Below are 23,040 nucleotides of genomic sequence, written 5' to 3' on the forward strand. Positions count from 1 at the left end.
TAAACAATAACAAAATACAAATAAACCTTAAATATAAATGTATTACTACGGGACATATCTTCCTCAGACTTTGACTGTCTGTATCATCACATTTTAGATAAAGCTATCCAACCATCCTTTTAAGTCCATCCTGTAATATTAATTTTCTTACTCAAGAGTCGCTTCGTCTTAATTCCTACTGAAATCATACCTACTCAATTCATAGATACTGTCATTGCTATCGTATTTGTCCACTCATTAGAACCACGTCACATTTACTCTGAAAAGAAAGCTGAGATAACCATTCATTTCGATCAGGAACAATTTTCAAAAACATTGTAGTATGTGCTACGCTTGTTTGTTTCCAATTTTCGTTCTAACTCCCCATTTCACGAGTCAGGCTCATTGGCAGCACAGGTTAACGTCTCAGTATCCCAGTTCATACTCCGTAGTTTGCTAACTCAACCTCTATGCAGATGAATTGTAGTTTAACGAGTCAAGTCGTCCAATAAACGCATGGACTGTAATCCTGCACCTTTAATCTGAATCTGCTTCTATTAATGATTCATTAATTTTCAGATTCATATCCATCCGCCTGTTGTTAAAGTGCGTTACACACTCGCGTTTAAACTACGAACTGACTCATCATCGCGTTGCATCTTTAGCAAAATTGTATTTCCCTCAAATCCTCAGAACAAATACTCAAACTCACCGAGTAAAAAAATAGAGCACAACGAATCCTACACCATTCTTCTGCTGCGTTATATGCAAAGGCATCATCCAAACTCATCGATAATTTCTGTTATTAAACGAGTACGAATTACGTCATGCTTCTTCTAAATTAGCTTGCCATGCAAAATCCAGAGCCGGAAGCATTTCGTAACTTCATCCACAGCAGTGCAAAACCAATTAAGCCATTCTGCAAGACGGCATAAATACAACGTCCATTACATAAGGCTTCTAAACAAAGAAAAATATGATCAGATTACTTCATAGCAACGTTAATGTTACAATATGTGGTACTGCTACCCTTTTTTCATTGTTCTTTTTCAAACCATCCGCCATACACGCAATAGAACACATACACTAAAATCCTGGCTTCACTTTGCAAGAGCTTGCTACGTAAATGCAATTCGCTAGACCAGTGGTTCCCAGCTGGAGGGGGGGGGGGGGGGTAATTACCCTCTGTGGGGTAAAACGAAATTTTATGAGGGCTAAAAACTAAACGAATCGAAACTGTTTCAGTCACGAAACTAAATCTTTTTCGAAAAAAAGCACTCCGCCTTCAGGCCACGAGTGGCCTACCGGGACCATCCGACCGCCGTGTCATCCTCAGTGGAGGATGCGTATAGGAGGGGCGTGGGGTCAGCACACCGCTCCCCCGATCGTTATGATGGTATTCTTGACCGAAGCCGCTACTATTCAGTCGAGTAGCTCCTCAGTTGGTATCACGAGGCTGAGTGCACCCCAAAAAATGGCAACAGCGCATGGCGGCCTGGATGGTCACCCATCCAAGTGCCGACCACGCCCCACAGCGCTTAACTTCGGTGATCTCACGGGAACCGGTGTATCCACTGCGGCAAGGCCGTTGCCCTGAAAATGTGTTCCCCGTCCGGGACTAGAACCCAGGATCTCCTGCTTACATGGCAGACGCTCTATCCATGTGAGCCACCGAGGGCACACAAATTTTTTTTCAAAAGCTAATTATTATTATCACAATTTTGTAAGGTTCTAATACCGATTACGTAAGCTACCAATAATTACTTTTTATCAATTTGTAGCATCAATGCGGTGGAGATTATAGGTTCCTCACACTACACACAAATCCTGTGCTTTGTCCTGTACATCAATAATGATTAAAGTGAGACATGTACGTAACAAATGCTTAATATCTCACCAAAATATTTTGTTCAAGTTGTGAATAGTACCTGCAGTAGTCCAGAAATCGCTTTATTATTTGCTTCGAAACAGATAAATGAAGAAGGGCAACATAAGTGATTTACGAACAATAAATACGAGTATAGTGCACACATCTGAACTTATTTGATTTTAAATGCTGTTGCAGTGTGCTGGTCAAGCAAGTGTCACAATGGAGAGGAGCAATTTCGTGGAAGCATGTTTTCTAACAAGTGTGTACCCTCACTTCTTTTGTAAGGAGTTGTGGCTAGCACTTGCGATGCACCGCGACTTCCATCGTCATTCATACTAAAACACACGCACAAACTAAATATCATTCATCTTTCATCATTTTAAAAATAAAAGTGTTCCAATAAAAGTCATTCATTCTACAATTTAGTTAGGTGCTGAAACAGGTGATAATGTGGGGAAGGAGGGCACGAGATACAGGAGGGGGGGGGGGGGGGGGTGCGGAGTACTAGCTAATGTCTGATTGCAGTCAGGGGAACCACTGCACTAGACGCTCCTTTATTACTGCATGACCACATCTCATGGCCACTACTGACCTACGTCCTACACTCACTAGATACAATCTTGGAAATCAAAGCAGAAAAAGCTGACATCCACAACAGTGTTTTATCAAGTGCCCATGTCATTTACCACGTTTCACCTGGCCATGACTTAATAAAACATTACTTGTGGCTTCGTGGCCTGTATACCAAAATTGTAGACTTTCTTCCTCGCTTCCATCCGCTAACAGCTAAAATCACTCAAAAAAATGTACGTGCTTTGTTTCTTCCCCACTTGCAAATTCTCCTCATTATTGCCTTTTAAATTCACAGAGTTCATTTTTGTAACTTGAAGCTCATAGCGAGCCTACCATTAATTGCCAACACATTTCTATGCTCTTATACAACAATAGAAACGACACGGTATTAGTACTATTCTATAATATAAACAGAAGTTAACATTTCATTGACATCTTGAATCCAAACGACATGTAAAAGGGCACTACCATTGCAGTTAGTAACACACTGTAACACCTTCCAATAGCATGGAGTCTAGGTTGAAGTCTGCTTAGAGTGAGCAAACTACGAGGGCTGTTCGGAAAGTAAGGAACGATAGGACGCGAAATGGAAACCACAGTGGAAATCAAAACTGTTTTATTTTCAACGGTTAGCTACACCTTCCAGCTACTTCTCTACACAGTCTCCGCTCGGACTTAGACATCTGTCGTAGCGTTGTACCAACTTTTCAGTTCCCTCGTTATATAAAGCCGCCAGTGCTTTTCGACAATTTTCTGCTCTGGACTGCAGCTTGTTATCTGTGCCAAAATATTGTCTTTATAGCCAGCGGTTCACTTGAGCAGAGATGAACCTCAGGGGTAGCCAATTACATGCTGTATTGTGGGTGATCAAACACTTCCCATCTTCATTGCCCCTGCAGAGTGCGGCTGAGAACTGTCGTGTAGAACGAACTGCCGGACAGTTATGTTATGTGGATTGCATAGCTTGAGGCGAAATCTTTCCACAGGTTCTCAATCTTGGCGGGAGACGCTAATTTCCAGCCATCTTTACGTTCTCACTGTGAGCTCAGAACTGAAAAGGGCGACATGATGCGATCGATGGGCGTACTAGACACAGTGCCCAATGCATTTGTGCAAAGCTTCATCAGATTTTCATTGTATTTTCCATTTCGCGACCGATCATTCCTTGCTTTCCGAATAACCCTCATATTAGTAGCACCGATTCAACTTTTCATTTAAATAATGCTACAGTAACTGAAATACCTGAAACAAAATATTGCTTTACTTCGATGTAGCTCTCATGTCCTGCTCACCATCATTTGGCAACTACATTGACGCTTTTTACCTTATTCCTTATTTGGTGGTTCAGTGTTCATTTTTCGTTATCCAGTTTAGGGAACCAGTTTAGAGACTGGAAAGGAAGGTGGAACAGTTGGGACTTAGAGCAAACAACACAAAAACACAGTATCTCTTTGCTTCCAGGAAAACTGCTGTTGTTAAAGAGAAATATATTAAGTTGAACAGAGGCATTTGCTATCCTTCATAGTACTGAAATTTTCATGACCAGAAGTGTATTATTTATGTCATAATATCAAAATGTTTTTGCTGACTTGAATGGAAGCACTCTGACACTTACATCACCACAGACACTTTTGGAGAGATAGTCTGTAGCTGGTTGCATGCTTCCCAGGAAGCAAATGAATCCCCCTTTGTGATATATACACATCGCTGACGGTACTAAAAGTAAATAGATACTCAGTCCTGAAGAGACTACACGTTCCATCTGTTATGTGACAAAACTGGCAGCTGCAGCACTCAGTATGAGACAGAGCCAGTTCAGGAAAAAAGTGCCCATTGACCTCCTTATGTAAACAAACTAGCCATGTGGCCTTACATCCCTATGTAAATTAAATGTTCAGTCATTATACTTTTTCTGGTGTAATTTATGATCTAAATGTAACCAAACCAGGTATATATGCTCTTAGTTATGTTTCTACCAATCTGATTTATGACTAAATATTGTTACCTAATCTTAATTACTATAATTTATGATTCAAAATCCACCCTATTCTGAGTATCCCACTTGTGCTCTAATGTTTATGTACGCGTAAGATGCTTTTAGTCTAATCTTAATTACCACAGTTTAGGACCCAACAACTGGCTGCCCCCACAACTCTAGTCTGTATGCGTTATCCTACACTACTGGCCATTAAAATTTCTACGCAAAGAAGAAATGCAGATGATAAACGGGTATTCATTGGACAAATATATTATACTAGAACTGACATGTGATTACAATTTCACGCAATTTGGGTGCATCGATTCTGAGAAATCAGTACCCAGAACAACCACCGCTGGCCGTAATAACGGCCTTGATACGCTTGGGAATTGAGCCAAAAAGAGCTTGGATGGCGTGTAAAGGTACAGCTGCCCATGCTGCTTCAACACGATACCACAGTTCATCAAGAGTAGTGACTGGCGTATTGTGACGAGCCAGTTGCTCGGCCACCATTGACCAGAAGTTTTGAATTGGTGGGAGATCTGGAGAATGTCCTGGCCAGGGCAGCAGTCGAACATTTCCTGTATCCAGAAAGGCCAGTACAGGACCTGCAACATGAGGTCGTGCATTATCCTGCTGAAATGTAGGGTTTCGCAGGGATCAAATGAAGGGTAGAGCCACGGGTCGTAACACATCTGAAATGTAACGTCCACTGTTCAAAGTGCCGTCAATGCGAACAAGAGGTGACCGATATGTGTAACTAATGGCACCCCATACTATCACACCGGGTGATACCCAGTATGGGGATGACGAATACATGCTTCCAATGTGCGTTCACCGCGATGTCGCCAAACCCGGATGCGTCCACCACGATGTTGTAAACAGAACCTGGATTCATCCGAAAAAATGACGTTTTGCCATTCGTGCACTCAGGTTCGTCGGTGAGTACACCATCGCAGGCGCTCCTGTCTGTGATGCAGCGTCAAGGGTAACCGCAGCCATGGTCTCCGAGCTGATAGTCCATGCTGCTGCAAATGTCGTCGAACTGTTCGTGCAGATGGTTGTTGTCTCGCAAACGTCCCCATGTGTTGACTCAGGGATCGAGACGTCGCTGCACGATCCGTTACAGCCATGCAGATAAGATGGATGTTGATCAACGCGAGCAGCACTGTCGCGCTACGATAAACCGCAATCGCGATAGGCTACAATCCGACCTTTATCGAAGTCGGAAATGTGATGGTACGCATTTCTCCTCCTTACACAAGGCATCACAACAACGTTTCACCAGGCAACGCTGGTCAACTGCTGTTTGTGTATGAGAAATCGGTTGGAAACTTTCCTCATGTCAGTACGTTGTAGGTGTGGCTACTGGCGCCAACCTTGTTTGAATGCTCTGAAAAGCTAATCATTTGCATATCACTGCATCTTCTTCCTGTCGGTTACATTTCGCGTCTGTAGCACGTCATCTTCGTGGTGTAGCGATTTTAGTGGCCAGTAGTGTATGTAGAGTCCACAAATGGGTATTTCCCTTGAAATCGAGGAAAATAACTTTTCCGACTTCCACGTATGTACCCATAAGATGTATAGTGACCAATTCATTTGGCTTTGAAGCTGAGTACTTGTGTTCAAACCCCAGTTGCATGCTGGAGTGTCTTTTTTCCCATTTGCGTTTTTCTGTATTGAACTGACAGAAATAGGAAGGTTAATAAGGTAACTAAATCAATAAAAAAATGGCTATCAATAAAAAAATGCTATAAATGCTACGATCCGACAATGACGATGATGTGCTTTATGGTTCTCAGCGCCTCAAGTGGATTACTGTGTGGTAAAATCCAAAACTTTATGAACCATAGCTCATTCAAAATTCCACAAAATAGGTTTTTCTATAACTGTAACATACACTGATGTCCGATCTAATTTTAGTACATAGTGTGTGAATCAGCATACCTGTGGAGTGTGCTACCACATTGCAGGATTTATGGCCTGGTGGCATCGATGTAAACTAATAGTTGAGTGGTGATGGCTAGCTGTGCACGCCACAAACGGTGCACTGTTGTTGTTGTGGTCTTCAGTCCAGAGATTGGTTCGATGCAGCTCTCCATGCTACTCTATCCTGTGCAAACTTCTTCATCTCGCAGTACCTACTGCAACCTACATCCTTCTGAATCTGTTTAGTGTATTCATCTCTTGGTCTCCCTCTACGATTTTAACCCTCCACTCTGCCTTCCAATACTAAATTGGTAATCACTTGATGCCTCAGAATATGCCCTACCAACCGATCCCTTCTTCTAGTCAAGTTGTGCCAAAAATTTCTCTTCTCTCCAATTCTATTCAATACCTCCTCATTAGTTATGTGATCTACCCATCTAATCTTCAGTATTCTTTTGTAGCACCACATTTCGAAAGCTTCTTTTCTTATTGTCCAAACTATTTGTCATCCACGTTTCACTTCCATACATGGCTACATTCCATACAAATACTTTCAGAAGCGACTTCGTGACACTCAAATCTATACTCGATGTTAACAAATTTCTCTTCTTCAGAAACGCTTTCCTTGCCATTGCCAGTCTACATTTTATATCCTCTCTACTTCGACCATCATCAGTTATTTTGCTCCCCAAATAGCAAAACTCATTTACTACTTTAAGCCTCTCATTTTTATCAAATACGTATGTATTTGACCCATAAGGCAATTACGTCACGCCAGTTGCGCATGTGCAGAAGCTCCTTAAAACGTGCACAAGTGAAGGCGTGTTCACGACCATGATGCCACGTTTCACCGAGCCTAGTGGAGCAATATGTAGCACGGAGCGGTAGATTTATTGAGAGCCGTGTATTTCAGATTACCGCATCTGCATTATCCTTAATAGGATTCAAGGAAATATAATAAGCAATAATTCCGTAAGGTGTCAAAAGCTAGGGTGTTCACTTCCTCTTGTGCTCTTACACAGCAGTCGTCACTGTGTTGTTACTCCAAGCGCAAACGTCACCGGTTCGAGCTGTTGTTCGATTTCCGGCCAGCGTGTGTCTATCAGCGATCTGCGTCGATGTGACGCGCGGTACCTGAGTCGAATGCGGCACTTGCGGCTGCCCGGCACGTCGGCGGCGGCTCTGTGTGACTGGCGGCGCGGCCGGCCGCGACGTGACGCCGCCAAGCGGCGTGGGCAGGAAGCAGGCGGACCACCGGCGTGGAGGCGCGCCGGCCGGCAGGATGTGCGCCCAGCTGCGGCTTATCTGCGCAGCGCAACAGCAACAGGTGCTATCGGGTGACGCCCCCAGCCCCGCCCGCTCTGCGACAGGGCGAGCCGAGCCGAGCCGAGGCGCGGCCCGGGGAAGTCCCGGGCAGCACCTGGCAGGGGCGGCCGACACCGGGCCCAGGTGGCGGGCGAAAGCCGGGCTCGCGAAAGCGGCTAGGGGCTTAAATCTCCGGACCCCTGAGCCGGATGTTACTTCCTTTGGAAATGAGGGATAAGGGTCCCGTATCGTGCTGTCATCGTGCGGTAGGTGGGATTTAATCCAGTTTGCACCCAATTCATTCCATATGGTCTCAAACGAGGCTGAAAAACAAAACCAGGAAAAACACTCAAATTAAATTTTACAAAACTGTTGCAGTTCCCACACTGCTCTATGGAAGTGAGACATGGGTGATTACCAAGAAGCAAGAGAACCGCATTCACGCACAAGAAATGAAATTCCTTAGAAGTTTTAAGGGTTGCACAAGAGAAGACGGGCTAAGAAATCAAGATATTAGAGAAGAACTGCACATCTTTAGCCTTGATGGTAAAATTCGAGATTACATAACATCTCCAAAGAATGGAGAGTTAGAGACTTCCCTTAAAGGCAAGAAATTATAAGTGCCATGGGAGAAGAGACATAGGAAGACCGCAGCAGAGATGGGTACCATAACAGGCAATTCCTGCCTAATACCTGAAGAGAAGATGAAGATGAAGACACTACCGTAACAATGTTTGACAACTACTTAGACAATGAGGGCACCCTCAGTATCGAAAAACAATTAGGACGTGCTGGAGAGGACTTACACAAGACATAGTTTTGTAGTCTTGTTCTCGCCCAGACATGTTTCAGCACTTTCTATTTGTTTATTTTTTTCTCACTTGAATTTTTTGATTGTTTATGCAGGTAACTTTATACACATTCTACAGCTTGTCACAGTTTTTGATGCTGTGGTGTTTCTATTCTTATTTGCGACGAGGTAACCCGCTTCCTCTTCTGCTGTTATCGTTAACATGTGTTTTGTAAGATTTGTTCACAAAACATAAATAATCATTAGCTTCATGTGGGAAACAAAATAAACAATTAAACTCACTGAAGATAGCACAAAAGGTGCTGAAACATGACTGGTTGAAAACAAAACTACAAAACAGTATATTGCGCGAGGTGCAATTCCTCTCTAGTTTTTTTTAGTAACCACAGGGATATGAACTGCAACATTCACAATTAGGAATTGGTCATTTATTTGGGTATAGTATGCAACTGCTTCGCTCTTTGATGTTCTGATACGATTTTTTCCTGTACCTTAACTATTTTTCGAGCTGTGCTGGCGACAGCTTTCGCCTGCACACCAATCGGCAAAGATGTAGCAAGAAGATCGATAGCAGGCGCTGGATCAAGCGCGCCTATCAGGAAGGAGGCCAAAGACAGACTTGCAAGCAACGTTCCACCAACGCCCTCTCGCCCCCAAGTACACTCCTGGAAATGGAAAAAAGAACACATTGACACCGGTGTGTCAGACCCACCATACTTGCTCCGGACACTGCGAGAGGGCTGTACAACCAATGATCACACGCACGGCACAGCGGACACACCAGGAACCGCGGTGTTGGCCGTCGAATGGCGCTAGCTACGCAGCATTTGTGCACCGCCGCCGTCAGTGTCAGCCAGTTTGCCGTGGCATACGGAGCTCCATCGCAGTCTTTAACACTGGTAGCATGCCGTGACAGCTTGGACGTGAACCGTATGTGCAGTTGACGGACTTTGAGCGAGGGCGTATAGTGGGCATGCGGGAGGCCGGGTGGACGTACCGCCGAATTGCTCAACACGTGGGGCGTGAGGTCTCCACAGTACATCGATGTTGTCGCCAGTGGTCGGCGGAAGGTGCACATGCCCGTCGACCTGGGACCGGACCGCAGCGACGCACGGATGCACGCCAAGACCGTAGGATCCTACGCAGTGCCGTAGGGGACCGCACCGCCACTTCCCAGCAAATTAGGGACACTGTTGCTCCTGGGGTATCGGCGAGGACCATTCGCAACCGTCTCCATGAAGCTGGGCTACGGTCCCGCACACCGTTAGGCCGTCTTCCGCTCACGCCCCAACATCGTGCAGCCCGCCTCCAGTGGTGTCGCGACAGGCGTGAATGGAGGGACGAATGGAGACGTGTCGTCTTCAGCAATGAGAGTCGCTTCTGCCTTGGTGCCAATGATGGTCGTATGCGTGTTTGGCGCCGTGCAGGTGAGCGCGACAATCAGGACTGCATACGACCGAGGCACACAGGGCAAACACCCGGCATCATGGTGTGGGGAGCGATCTCCTACACTGGCCATACACCACTGGTGATCGTCGAGGGGACACTGAATAGTGCACGGTACATCCAAACCGTCATCGAACCCATCGTTCTACCATTCCTAGACCGGCAAGGGAACTTGCTGTTCCAACAGGACAATGCACGTCCGCATGTATCCCGTGCCACCCAATGTGCTCTAGAAGGTGTAAGTCAACTACCCTGGCCAGCAAGATCTCCGGATCTGTCCCCCATTGAGCATGTTTGGGACTGGATGAAGCGTCGTCTCACGCGGTCTGCACATCCAGCACGAACGCTGGTCCAACTGAGGCGCCAGGTGGAAATGGCATGGCAAGCCGTTCCACAGGACTACATCCAGCATCTCTACGATCGTCTCCATGGGAGAATAGCAGCCTGCATTGCTGCGAAAGGTGGATATACACTGTACTAGTGCCGACATTGTGCATGCTCTGTTGCCTGTGTCTATGTGCCTGTGGTTCTGTCAGTGTGATCATGTGATGTATCTGACCCCAGGAATGTGTCAATAAAGTTTCCCCTTCCTGGGACAATGAATTCACAGTGTTCTTATTTCAATTTCCAGGAGTGTATTTAGACCACTGTCGCGGACCGGAGGGCTCAGTCTCAGCCTCAGTCACTAGCTCAGTCGCTGACGCACTAACTCGCACTCGCACTCCAGTTTGGCGTCTGTCAATCACAGCATAGTGGGACGTTTACTTCACCAGCAGCTCGGGCTAACGTGGACTATTACGGAAAAGCTTTACTACAACACATGGACCTTATTGAAGGTAAGTGGCTTTCTGTGCAAATAAATAAAGAAAACTGTTAATCCTTGTGTGCAGTTGTGCTGTACAAAGAGGAAACCGGCCACCAGACAACATCCTCTCCCTTGATTCCTGTGGTACAAGGCTCATCAGTGGCGACGAGGATAATTCAGTGGCGATCGAAGTTAATCAACTTGGCTGAAGATTTTGCTTGCTTCTCTTGTGTTTAAGCTTGCAGGGGTGCTCATTTCTATTTGCTCGATTGATGTTGCGTTCTTGCATGCATTCCAGGAGGGCAGCCACAGACTAACCAAATTTCTCTCTTCATAGGGTTTGCTTGCTTTTTTTGCTACAACGTATTTGTGTAAACCATGGCTACAGCGCCCCCTACACCCCTTGCCCCCGCTCCTCAGTCGCAGACAGCCAATGTGATGGATCTAACACAAGCTTTTCAGTTTCAGAACCAACAAATTGGTGCCCTACTAACGACGATACAACAACTACTGGTTGCGCAAGCTGCGTCGGCCGCACAACCGACCAACCGACCAGCCCAACAAGTGCCGCCGACCAGCATCCCGACGTTCCGGCAATTTAACGACACAGAAAAGGAATGGCACGAATACCTGACTCGAAGCCCACTGTCAAGTTCATCGAGTTCAAGGTACTGTAAAGTTACAATTCTTCCTTTCTATTGCAGGATCCCCAGTGTTCAGGTTAATACAGAAAATGTTCCCAGCTGCGTCTCGCGACGAACTCAGCTATGGCCAAGTAAGTAACCGCTGCATTAACCAAGTACTATGACCAGCAAGTCCAAATAGATGCAGCTAGATATCAATTAAGGGGCCTGACTAGGAAGTGTAAATGTAAGTGTAGCTGTGGCAACTTTTACAGTGATTTAATGATTCAAATGGTTCAAATGGCTCTGAGCACTATGGGACTTAACAGCTGTGGTAATCTGTCCCCTAGACTTAGAACTACTTAAACCTAACTAACCAAAGGACATCACACACATCCAGGCCCAAGACAGGATTCGAACCTGCGACCGTAGCAGTGATTTAATGATTATGAATGCGATAACATTCAATGTTCCTGATAGTAGAATACGGGAACAGAACCGAAAGTACTCTGATCCATCTCTTCCTCAAGTATTGAAAATCTCAGAGCAATATGATTCGGGTGCCATAGCAGCCGATAAGTTTGACTAGGCCCCGATTTGTCAGACCGAGTCGCTCCTTGTTCGCGACCGCCCCAAGCACCCACAACAACGATCGCGTACACAGCCGCGCGGACAGCCCGTAAACATATAAACAGGCCTGTGAATTTAATGAAGTCTTGCCCTAGATGTTTTGCTCGCCACAAAAGACAGGACTGCCCATCACCTATCGCTACGTGTTACACGTGTGGAAAAAAAGTCCATGTTCAAGCAGTTTGTTTGCAGCGTTACAAAAACTCCAATTTAGCCTACTCCCAGAAAAAACAGGTTCTTTCACATGTAGCGAACGTTGTTTTTCCAGACCTACAACAGGTTCTGACAAAACTAAGATTAAGTTTGTGCCTCCTTCCCGGCCTAGTGCTGTGCAACTACAGGGTGTTTCAAAAAAGACCGGTATATTTGAAACGGCAATAAAAACTAAACGAGCAGCGATAGAAATACACCGTTTGTTGCAATATGCTTGTGACAACAGTACATTTCCAGGCAGACAAACTTTCGAAATTACAGTAGTTACAATTTTCAACAACAGATGGCGCTGCGGTCTGGGAAACTCTATAGTACGATATTTTCCACATATCCACCATGCGTAGCAATAATATGGAGTAGTCTCTGAATGAAATTACCCGAAACCTTTGACAACGTGTCTGGCAGAATGGCTTCACATGCAGATGAGATGTACTGCTTCAGCTGTTCAATTGTTTCTGGATTCTGGCGGTACACCTAGTCTTTCAAGTGTCCCCACAGAAAGAAGTCACAGGAGTTCATGTCTGGCGAATAGGGAGGCCAATCCACGCCGCCTCCTGTATGTTTCGGATAGCCCAAAGCAATCACACGATCATCGAAATATTCATTCAGGAAATTAAAGACGTCGGCCGTGCGATGTGGCCGGGCACCATCTTGCATAAACCACGAGGTGTTCGCAGTGTCGTCTAAGGCAGTTTGTACCACCACAAATTCACGAAGAATGTCCAGATAGCGTGATGCAGTAATCGTTTCGGATCTGAAAAATGGGCCAATGATTCCTTTGGAAGAAATGGCGGCCCAGACCAGAACTTTTTGAGGATGCAGGAACGATGGGACTGCAACATGGGGCTTTTCGGTTCCCCATATGCGCCAGTTCTGTTTATTGACGAAGCCATCCAGGTAAAAATAAGCTTCGTCAGTAAACCAAATGCTGCCCACATGCATATCGCCGTCATCAATCCTGTGCACTATATCGTTAGCGAATGTCTCTCGTGCAGCAATGGTAGCGGCGCTGAGGGGTTGCCGCGTTTGAATTTTGTATGGATAGAGGTGTAAACTCTGGTGCATGAGACGATATGTGGACGTTGGCGTCATTTGGACCGCAGCTGCAACACGGCGAACGGAAACCCGAGGCCGCTGTTGGATCACCTGCTGCACTAGCTGCGCGTTGCCCTCTGTGGTTGCCATACGCGGTCGCCCTACCTTTCCAGCACGTTCATCCGTCACGTTCCCAGTCCGTTGAAATTTTTCAAACAGATACTTTATTGTATCGCTTTTCGGTCCTTTGGTTACATTAAACCTCCGTTGAAAACTTTGTCTTGTTGCAACAACACTGTGTTCTAGGCGGTGGAATTCCAACACCAGAAAAATTCTCTGTTCTAAGGAATAAACCATGTTGTCTACAGCACACTTGCACGTTGTGAACAGCACAAGCTTACAGCAGAAAGCCGACATACAGAATGGCGCACCCACAGACTGCGTTGTCTTCAATATCTTTCACATCACTTGCAGCGCCATCTGTTGTTGTAAATTGTAACTACTGTAATTTCGAAAGTTTGTCCGCCTGAAAATGTACTGTTGTCCCAAGCATATTGCAACAAACGGGGTAATTCTATCGCTGCTCGTTTAGTTTTTATTGCCGTTTCAGATATACCGGTCATTTTTGAAACACCCTGTACGTTCTAACAAACTATTTGTCTCATTATTCATTGCTGGCCGTCGTCTGAACTTTTAATTACACTCAGGTGCTTCAGTAACTTTGCTTAATCGTGGCATGTACGAACAGTTAGGTTCACCACGCATTTCTAAATCTAGCAAGCACCTCACTGCTTAGAGCGTACAGGAGATTCGAGTGCCTGAACATTGTAGTTTGCCTGCTACTTACAAATCTCACACTATGGCAGTGAATTTACTGTGCTGAAATCAAGATACAGTGAGAACATTTTCGGTTTAGATGCCTTTGATTTGTTTGGCCTTAGCAACAAAGACAATGTACCTTCAGTACTGCCTTTTGCACCAAAAGACAGTATCGCTAGCTTGCTTAAAGAATTTCCGGAATTATTTTCCGAAGCAATCGGAAAGGCTAATAACTTTGTAGCACATGTTACATTGAAAGACTATGCACAGCCTTAGTTTTTCTGGGCCCACCCGGCTCCAGCTGCTTTATGAGACAAAGTAGTCAATGAACTGGAAGAATTACAAGATAATTGCTCTCATTCAAGCTAGTCAATGGGCAAGTCCTCTCGTTTCGTTACGTAAACCTTCCAGTTCAAATGTTTCTGAGCACTATGGGACTTAACATCTGAGGTCATCAGTCCCTAGAACTTAGAACTACTTAAACCTAACTAACCTAAGGACATTACACACATCCTGCCCGAGGCAGGATTCGAACCTGCGACTGTAGCAGTAGCGCCGTTCCGGACTGAAGCTCCTAGAACCGCTCAGCCACTGTGGCCGGCTCAAGCCTTCCGGTCACATTTACATTTGTGTTGACCTCAAGTCTACATTGAACCCACAGACAGTAGTTGACACTTACCCGTTAACTCGGCCTGAGGAGTTCATGGACAGACTTGGTGCAGGACGTTACTTTCCTAAGATAGATTTGCATGATGCCTACTTGCAAATTTCAGTGGATGAAGAATCACAGACGGTGTTTCTTGTAAATACTCATTTACAACAGATCAGGTACATGCTTTTGCCCTTCAGCAGTGCTTCCGCCCCCGCTATTTTTCAATATTACATGGAACAGATGGCTGCAAAATTGCCATTTTATTTAAACTACCTTGACGATATAGTCGTCTCAGGTCGTACACCAGAGGAACACATTACCAATTTGCTTACTATTTTTCGAGTATTGTCAGAAGCAGGACTCAAGTGTCGTCTAGAAAAGTGTGACTTCTTTTAAACTAAATTACAGTACTTAGGTCATGAGATAAACAGTCAGGGTGTGCATCCCCTCCAGTCTCTTTTGCTTGCAATCAGTGACTTGCCTGTTCCTCGCAAAGTGCCTGAACTGCAGTCAGTGCAAGGCAAGATGACATGCTACATTCAGTTGAATCGCTTGCGTCGCAAAAATGTACCTTTTGTGGGGGCTAAAGATTGTCAAGACGCATTTCAGAAACTCAAAAACGCTTTGCTTTGTGACAGATGTTTAGTGCATTTTGACCCTGCTAAGCAAGTCGACGCTTCTTCCTATGGAATAGGCACTGTGCTTTCCCACAGAATGCCGGCCGAAGTGGCCGAGCGGTTAAAGGCGCTACAGCCTAGAACCGCACGACCACTACGGTCGCAGGTTCGAATCCTGCCTCGGGCATGGATGTGTGTGATGTCCTTAGGTTAGTTAGGTTTAAGTAGTTCTAAGTTCTAGGGGACTTATGACCACAGCAGTTGAGTCCCATAGTGCTCAGAGCCATTTTTTTCCCCCGCTGAATTGATGCACAAGACAGACCTATTGCTTTTGCCTCAAAGTTGCTCACTCAAAGGCAGTACAATTATTCTCAAATAGAAAAAGAAGCTCTCGCTATTGTGTTTGGCGTGACCAAATTCCATCACTATCTGTTTGGTAGCAAGTTCTGTTTAGTGACAGACCACAAGCCTTTGTAGTCCTTGTTTCATCAATCAAAGCCGGTTCCTACACGCACTGCTCAAAAATTGCAATGTTGGGCTTTGTTGCTTTCGCAGTATCAGTATGAAATTGTGTACAGACCTACGGCTTCGCATGGCAATGCTGACGCCCTATCTCGCTTCCGATCGGCCCAGACTCTGTTTTTGAAGCATCTGCCCCAATCGATGCTCAGGACTCTGAATTGCTGGACTCTTTTCCCTTGTAGTACAGAAAAATTGCACAGGCCACGGAAACAGACCCAGAGCTCAAATTTTGTTGCATTACATTCGCATGTCTTGGGCTCGCTTATTGAACAGTATCAAAAACTGAGTTGTGCGCAGGTATTTTGCACGTCAGCGTAATCCTTCAGTTCAACAGAGTGTGATTATAATGCAAAATGACAGTGGACAATGGCGTGTTCTTATTCCCAAAGTGTTGCAATAGGGTGCGTTGCGATTGCTCCACCAAGGGCGTTGGAGAATTGTTCGCACTAAACAGCGCGACGGGACTGTACTTGGTAGGGCATGGAAGCCCATATTGAACAGATGACGTCACAGTCTCGCGCATGCGCAGACAAGCCACTCCATCACAGACATTCGCAGATTGGCCTAGACTCTATCGCCTTGGCAACGAGTGTACACTGATTTTGCAGGACCATTGTGGATCACTCGTTGGCTTATTGTGGTAGACGCTTTCTACAAGTTTCCATTTGCGGTGCCTATGAACTCTGCCACGTAGCACCATTCAAGTGTTGCCCTCAATTTTTTGCGTTGAAGGTTTGCCAGAAGTACTTGTGTCGGACAACAGACCACAGTTCACTTCACGTCATTTTGAAGTTTTGTGAACGAAATGTCATTCGTCGTCTAACAAGTGCTCCGTTTCACTCGCAGTCCAATGGAGAAGCAGAACGCTTCGTACGAACTTTCAAGCAACAGATGGCCAAGCTTCGCACCACACACACATGAGAACAGGTGCTGCAACTCCTATCTCTCCCACCAATGAGTCGGAACATCACCGGCGGAACTTCTGCATGCCCGCCGCCATCGGATGTTGCTAGACTTGCTACACCCACGCAACGTCCGGCGCCGCCAACGGTCCGCAAGTATCTCTCTGCGCCGTGCGATCTTGTTCTTTTCAGGGTTTGTCGCAACCTTGGGCGCTGGGAAAAGAGGCGTGATTCAGGAACGCATTGGCTCTTTTATGTACTTGATTGCAGGTCCCAGCATCAAATTCCTACACTTTATTTGTCCCCTGATTCTGCTGCTTTTCTTCTGCCAGATTCAAGGCCTCACGGGACCGCGCGGTCTTCGCAGCCGCCCGCTGGTGCCACTAGGGCACCCCAGGAGGAGTTGATGGACGAAGCGCCATCGCCCCGCCGCCCCCGCCCGCCGACCAGATGTACCTGGACCCCATCGCCGTCTCGTCATCGCTCCTGGACATGCCCTCAGACCTGCACCTGGACAGCAGTTTTCTGGAGAATGTTCCTGTTGCCTCGCAAGCCAGATGGCGGGGTATGGCCGGAAGTAAACCGTCCGCAACAGTCACGGCTCCCGGCTCATTTCTATGGCCAGCGTCCTGCCTCCGTCCCCATTGTCGTTCGCATCTTCCCTACACGACAACAGTGCAGCTTGTTGCGGGGGAGGCGGGGGGAGGAATGTGCTGTCGCCCACACACCGATCGGCAAAGATGTAGCAAGAAGATTGACAGTAGGCGCTGTGAGCCGTGGTACAATTTGCTGTTTTGAAGAGCGCGCCGCAGCGCGTGGCGTAAAGCAGTCGCCCTCCGTTTCTGGCGGTGGCGCCGCTGTGGCAGTCGCAGCTTTGGTGTCTCCCTCTGGTGGGAAATGGGAAAAGTTGCCTGATCACGTGCATTTAAGGGGTGCTATGAGCTCGGCAGTTGGGCAGTCTGTAAGTCTCAGCGAGTCTGGTCAGTTGGTCAGCCAGGTCAGTGTGGGGCAGTTGCCCATCATCTGTCGTCCGGAGTACTAGTATGTGTTATGTCGCTAGTCTGCTCGAGTTTGTTCAGGCAACGGTCATTGGCGGTTGGATCGAGTGGTTGGTCGGTCGCGCACTGACACACAAGATGACTTGCCCGTCTTGAGCGTCGGCGCATGTGAGGTCGCCACGTCGCTCCAGTGGGCCGCGCCGTATAGCGAGGGGTAGTGGCTTCGCGGCCGACACGAGAGCAACAGGAGTCAACCCACGACATCGGTCTGGCCGGCGCGAGCTGCGACGCCGTGCGACGGGAGATAGGCGCGCCTTCCTGCGTCCGTTGAAGCGGCTGCCAGCGGACGGTTCGGGAGAGTGTTTTGGGGGTGCTGCGCCAGGTCTTCGCCAGATATCGCAGTTTATTGAAGGTTAAGTGATTCGTGATATGTTTTTTCATTTACTTGTTAAATTCTAATTGTGTATTGGTCAGTCTCTTGTCCCCAGATTGCTCGTCTGTCTCTCGTCCGCATTTGTTAGGCAGTTAGTGTCTGTCTGTCTGTCGGTCTGCCATACGTTAATAGCTGCCTCTGTCATGTTTGTCAATTCGGTGTTAACGAATTTATTGCTTAAGGTGTAAAGGCCGAATTCCTGAAATATGTTTTTATCTTGCCCATCATCTTGCGAGGAGGTATATGTGTAATGTACAGCATGTGGGTACAGTTTATGTAAAACTGCATTTCATGGGTTTTTATTTAAATGGTCATTTTACTATATAAAGTTGCCACCCTTCCACCGTAAGAGTTCTTTTAAAAACAAGTTGCACTTTCGGTGGCAAATAATTTTTAATGTGAGTGTTTTGTACCATTTCCATCCCTCTTACGGGGTGCATAGTTTATGTGTTTGTGTGAGTTGTTAAAACTTTTTTTTTTAAGTAATCTGGTGTGTTGCAGATTTGCACCGGTGTAGTCTTTCAGAGGTTGTTGTGAGCGGTCGTGACTACGGCCGTGTTAAAAGGGAGCGGCAAGGTCCTCAACCCGAAAGCTCATACTGTCAAAAAAAAATTTCATTTGTTATTTCTGCCTCTGAATAAATTGTAACTTGATATTTACAGGGTGCTTCCTGATTATAATTTTAAATCTGTTTAAAAAAAGGGGCTTTTAAGAATAAAATTTCCACTTATTGAAAAAAAATTAATTTGTTTTCATCAGTTACCCACTGGCAACCACTTCCACGCTCACATTGTGTGATTAAATGTGTTAATGTTCTTGATAAATCGCTAGTAAATGAAGTAAATTCTTTTTAAGAGAAAGTTTTGAAAGTAAATTCATGGTTCACGCTGGATCAAGGTCGCCTGTCAGGAGAGAGGCCAGAGACAGACTCACAAGCAACACGCCACCAACGTCCTCTCCGCAGGTATTTAGATCACTGCCGCGGACCGGAGGTCTCAGTCTCAGCCTCAGTCACTAGCTCAGTCACCGACGCACTAACTCACACTTGCACTCGCACTCCAGTCTGGCGTCTGTCAATCATCGCATAGTGGGACTTGTACTTCACCAACAGCTGAGGCTAACGTGGACCATTATGGAAAAGCTTGTAGCACAATACATGGACTCTATTGAAGATAAGTAGCTTTCTAAGTAAATAAAGAACCCTCTTAATCTTTGTGTGCAGTTGTGTTGTACAAAGAGGAAAGCGGTCACCAAACAACATCCTCTCCCTTGATTCCTGTGGTACAACACTCATCACAAGCCACTGCGAGTTCATTGTTACATGAAGAAGTAACAGGAACATAATATGGACGTTAAACAGATGGACGCCGCAGTCGTGATGATTGCACTGCCTAATAGTCTCCATAGGGAATTCATTCTGATAATATGCGAGGGGCGTTCAGTAACTAATGCAACATATGTTTTACTGAAACCAGATCAGTTTTATTCGGGATTCCAAAACACCATATTATTCCCCACTCCTTTGGCTGCAAAACCCTATTTTTCAACATATTCTCCGTTCAATGTGACGGCCTTACGTCATCTTACAGGGAGGGCCCTGTTTGCCTGCATGGTACCACTCTACTGGTCGACATCAATAACCTCCCCATAAATCACATACTGCTTCGCGTGGACCGCATCCTTCGTTAGGCCAAATACACAGAAGTCGGAAGATGCGAGATCGAAGCTGCAGGGTGGATGAGGAAAAACAGCTCTTTGAAGTTTTGTGAGCTCCTCTCAACTCAATCTGTACAAAGTATCGCAAAGCGTATCACATAACTGCATAACTGCACGTCTCTAATTCTTCATAAACTGTTAATCATATAGAAACAATGTCTGTCTTGTAGCAAATGTAATTACGAAGCTAACTTTTATTTGTTTGTAGAGACATGTATGCAGTCCTAGTACACACCGAAATACGCAAGCCATTGTAACGTAGCATGGCATTAGAGCAAAAAAAAAGAAAAAAAATCGGTGCAGAACGATGGTCAAAAAGGAACCTTTTACCTTGACTTATTCAAACATTCATATAAAATGCCCAAAGAATCGTTGTATTATACTAAAAGTCACATACACCACAAAAAGAATAATCATAATTAGAAACATTAATATATCAAGTTTGAAATGCAAGCGTCGTTGTTTCTGACTGCTATGTGTTGTATGCAGGTTGCCTGTATTTACGATATCCTCTGCAGTACGTTAAACATGCGAGTGCAGTGCTCATTATGCATCAGTTAAACAACTGATCACAATGCCCAAGGGTAAACTGAATGATCAAAAGATTTGGCCACTGTACTGCGACGGAAGAACGTCACAACGACGTAAGCAAATTAGAAATGCGGATGACCAGGCTATATTTATTTTTAGGGAGCTGCCTAAGCAGGATAAATTGTAGGACAATAATTTGATTTTAAGATTCAAATCAAGTCTGAGGTTAATAAGTCGTTCATTTACTCTACTATCTCGACACATGACACATTAAAACGACAGAGAATAAGTTTCCAACGAAATGAACGCAAAATCTTGTGAAATTGACTGAGAAGCTGCTTCAATACAGTGAGCACAAATTCACCTAAATACTGAAACACAAAGGTCTGTGGAAGCTCAATTTAATCAATTATGTCCCGCTAACATATCAGGGAACTACCATATTTATGAGGAAGACAGATTGGGAAACGCTAGAAGATTTTCTAATCTATAAAGCTTGCAAACTCAAAGTAAATGAGCCCAAGACCAATGAAACAATACAAGTAAACAGGCAATATAAGTTTCGTAGCAAATCCCAGAAATTGTGAGTTGCTCAGAAAGTGGACAACACTAACGTGAACTGTGACACTTCGTCCGAACTCAGCACCAGACTATGCCAGTCACCGCCACATAAAGATCCTCACAGGCCAACTTCGTGAGTCTCGTTACTCGCGTTCTGTTCGTCCTAGTAGAAAGCTCGGCATCATAAAGCATCGTTACAAATTAGCCACCACAGCCAGTCAGAATAATAAGAAGACTGTCACATTGAAATGTATTAATCCACTTCTCTGTCTTTCTCTCTCTCACTCTCTCTCGCTCTCTCTCTCTCTCTCTCTCTCTCTCTCTCTCTCTCTCTCTCTCTCTCTCTCTCGTTGTATACATGTGTATTTTTGCTAATATGACTTTTTTTCTTTTCTCAAAAGTGCAACAGTACTCCGATTCAGAGAAACTCATGAGCCAAAACATTATGACCACCTGCTTAATGGGTTGTTTGTCCGTCTTTGGAACGAAATATATCACTGTTTCTGCCTATCAGGAATCAGAGAGTTTGTTGATAGGTTTGTGAATATATGTGGTACTAGATGTCTACGAACAGGCCTTGTAATTCGCGCAAATAACGGGCCGTTGATTTGCGTAAGCAGTGATGGCACCCGATAGCGACCCAGATGGGTTCCGTAGGATTTACATCAGGCCAATATGGTAGGCGTGACATCAACGTGAGTTCACTATAATGCTCCTCAAACCGGCTCCGAGACACAGACAGTTATAGTTTGAAAGATGATATCGCCGTCGGGAAAGACATGAAGCATGAAGGGACATAGGTGGTCTGCAGCTGCTCGTGTGTCTTCGATTACTACCACAGGTCCCATGCAAGCGCACGAGATTGTCTCCCATAGCATAATAATGCTGCCACTGCACATTTTGAGCCGCTTTTCACTTTGGTGACGGTGTTTCTGGAGACGACCAGCTAGTGTAGCAAAAATGTGATTCGCCCGAAGAGAGGACACATTTCCATTGATCGACGGTCGAATCCCCGCCCAATGGCGAGCTAAGAGCGTGCATCGTGCTCTCTCAAAGGCACTCATAATAGAGGGTTACAGGAGGTGCCCGCTCAAGTGCGTTGGTACTGCTCAACATAGGATGCGCTAAGAAGTGCTTCTATCATGAGGCTATGAAGTACATACTGTTGTGCAGCTGAAAGTTAGGCTGTCATGTCATTAAGACAAATGCTTCATATCTAGGGATGGTATCTAGACCTTCTCATACACTATCCACCCGTGAGTGACTGAAGGTGTGGATGGTTATTTATTCCTAAGCAATGGATATGTGTGTGAGTAAATGCGGAATAGTTGGATGAACCACTTGTCGTAAGTGTATGTATGAATATGCGTGTCTGATTGCACATTATGTGTTTGTGGAAATTGTACATATCTTATGGGGAGTATATACACAACTACATATTGTGTGTGTGTGTGTGTGTGTGTGTGTGTGTGTGTGCGTGTGTGTATTGTATAAACTTGTGCATGTGTGTGAGTGTAAAATATTGACAAGTTTACATAGAAACTAATCAAAAATGGGAAACATAGTATTTAAGTTCTTCCCATGGCTAGTTGCCAGGGTATAAATGTACCACATATTATTAACAAGATAAATATATCACCAGAAAAGGTTATTTATTGCGAAATAGATTTGTAAATAAAACATAAAAGAAAAATGTTAATAAACGACAACAATTATTGTATCGCAAATAGTAAATTTGTTGATAAACCATTAATTAATTCGTTATATCACTGTTATTATTTCGAGATCCTTTACTACAGAGTACAACTGAACTATTGAAAAACGTATTCTTAACAACAATTTGCTTAAAACAAACCTGATCCTCTCCCTATAGTGCACAGACTTGAATGATCTACACAATTGCTGTATTTATAAAGATTGAAGAGGTGGAGTTTGAATTTTATTGGAACAGGGAGAGGGCGGGAGAAGAGACCTTCCTTGCCAGGGCAGTTTTAAATCACACAAGTGTCCTAAGAACAGGTTCTGCGCTGCTTGTCTCCCATAGCATAATACTGCTACCACTAACCTGAATCCCTGGCGCACTGCACATGCT

At 45.2% G+C, this 23,040-nt stretch overlaps 1 pseudogene; it reads right to left on the reverse strand.

Moving 5' to 3' along the window:
* Nucleotides 1–1,454: 1,454 nt before the first annotated feature.
* Nucleotides 1,455–1,572, reverse strand: LOC124614262 (annotated as a pseudogene).
* Between the last annotated feature and the right edge of the window lie 21,468 nt (nucleotides 1,573–23,040).

This window comes from Schistocerca americana, chromosome 4, assembly GCF_021461395.2.
Source record: "Schistocerca americana isolate TAMUIC-IGC-003095 chromosome 4, iqSchAmer2.1, whole genome shotgun sequence".
Lineage (NCBI taxonomy): Eukaryota > Metazoa > Arthropoda > Insecta > Orthoptera > Acrididae > Schistocerca > Schistocerca americana.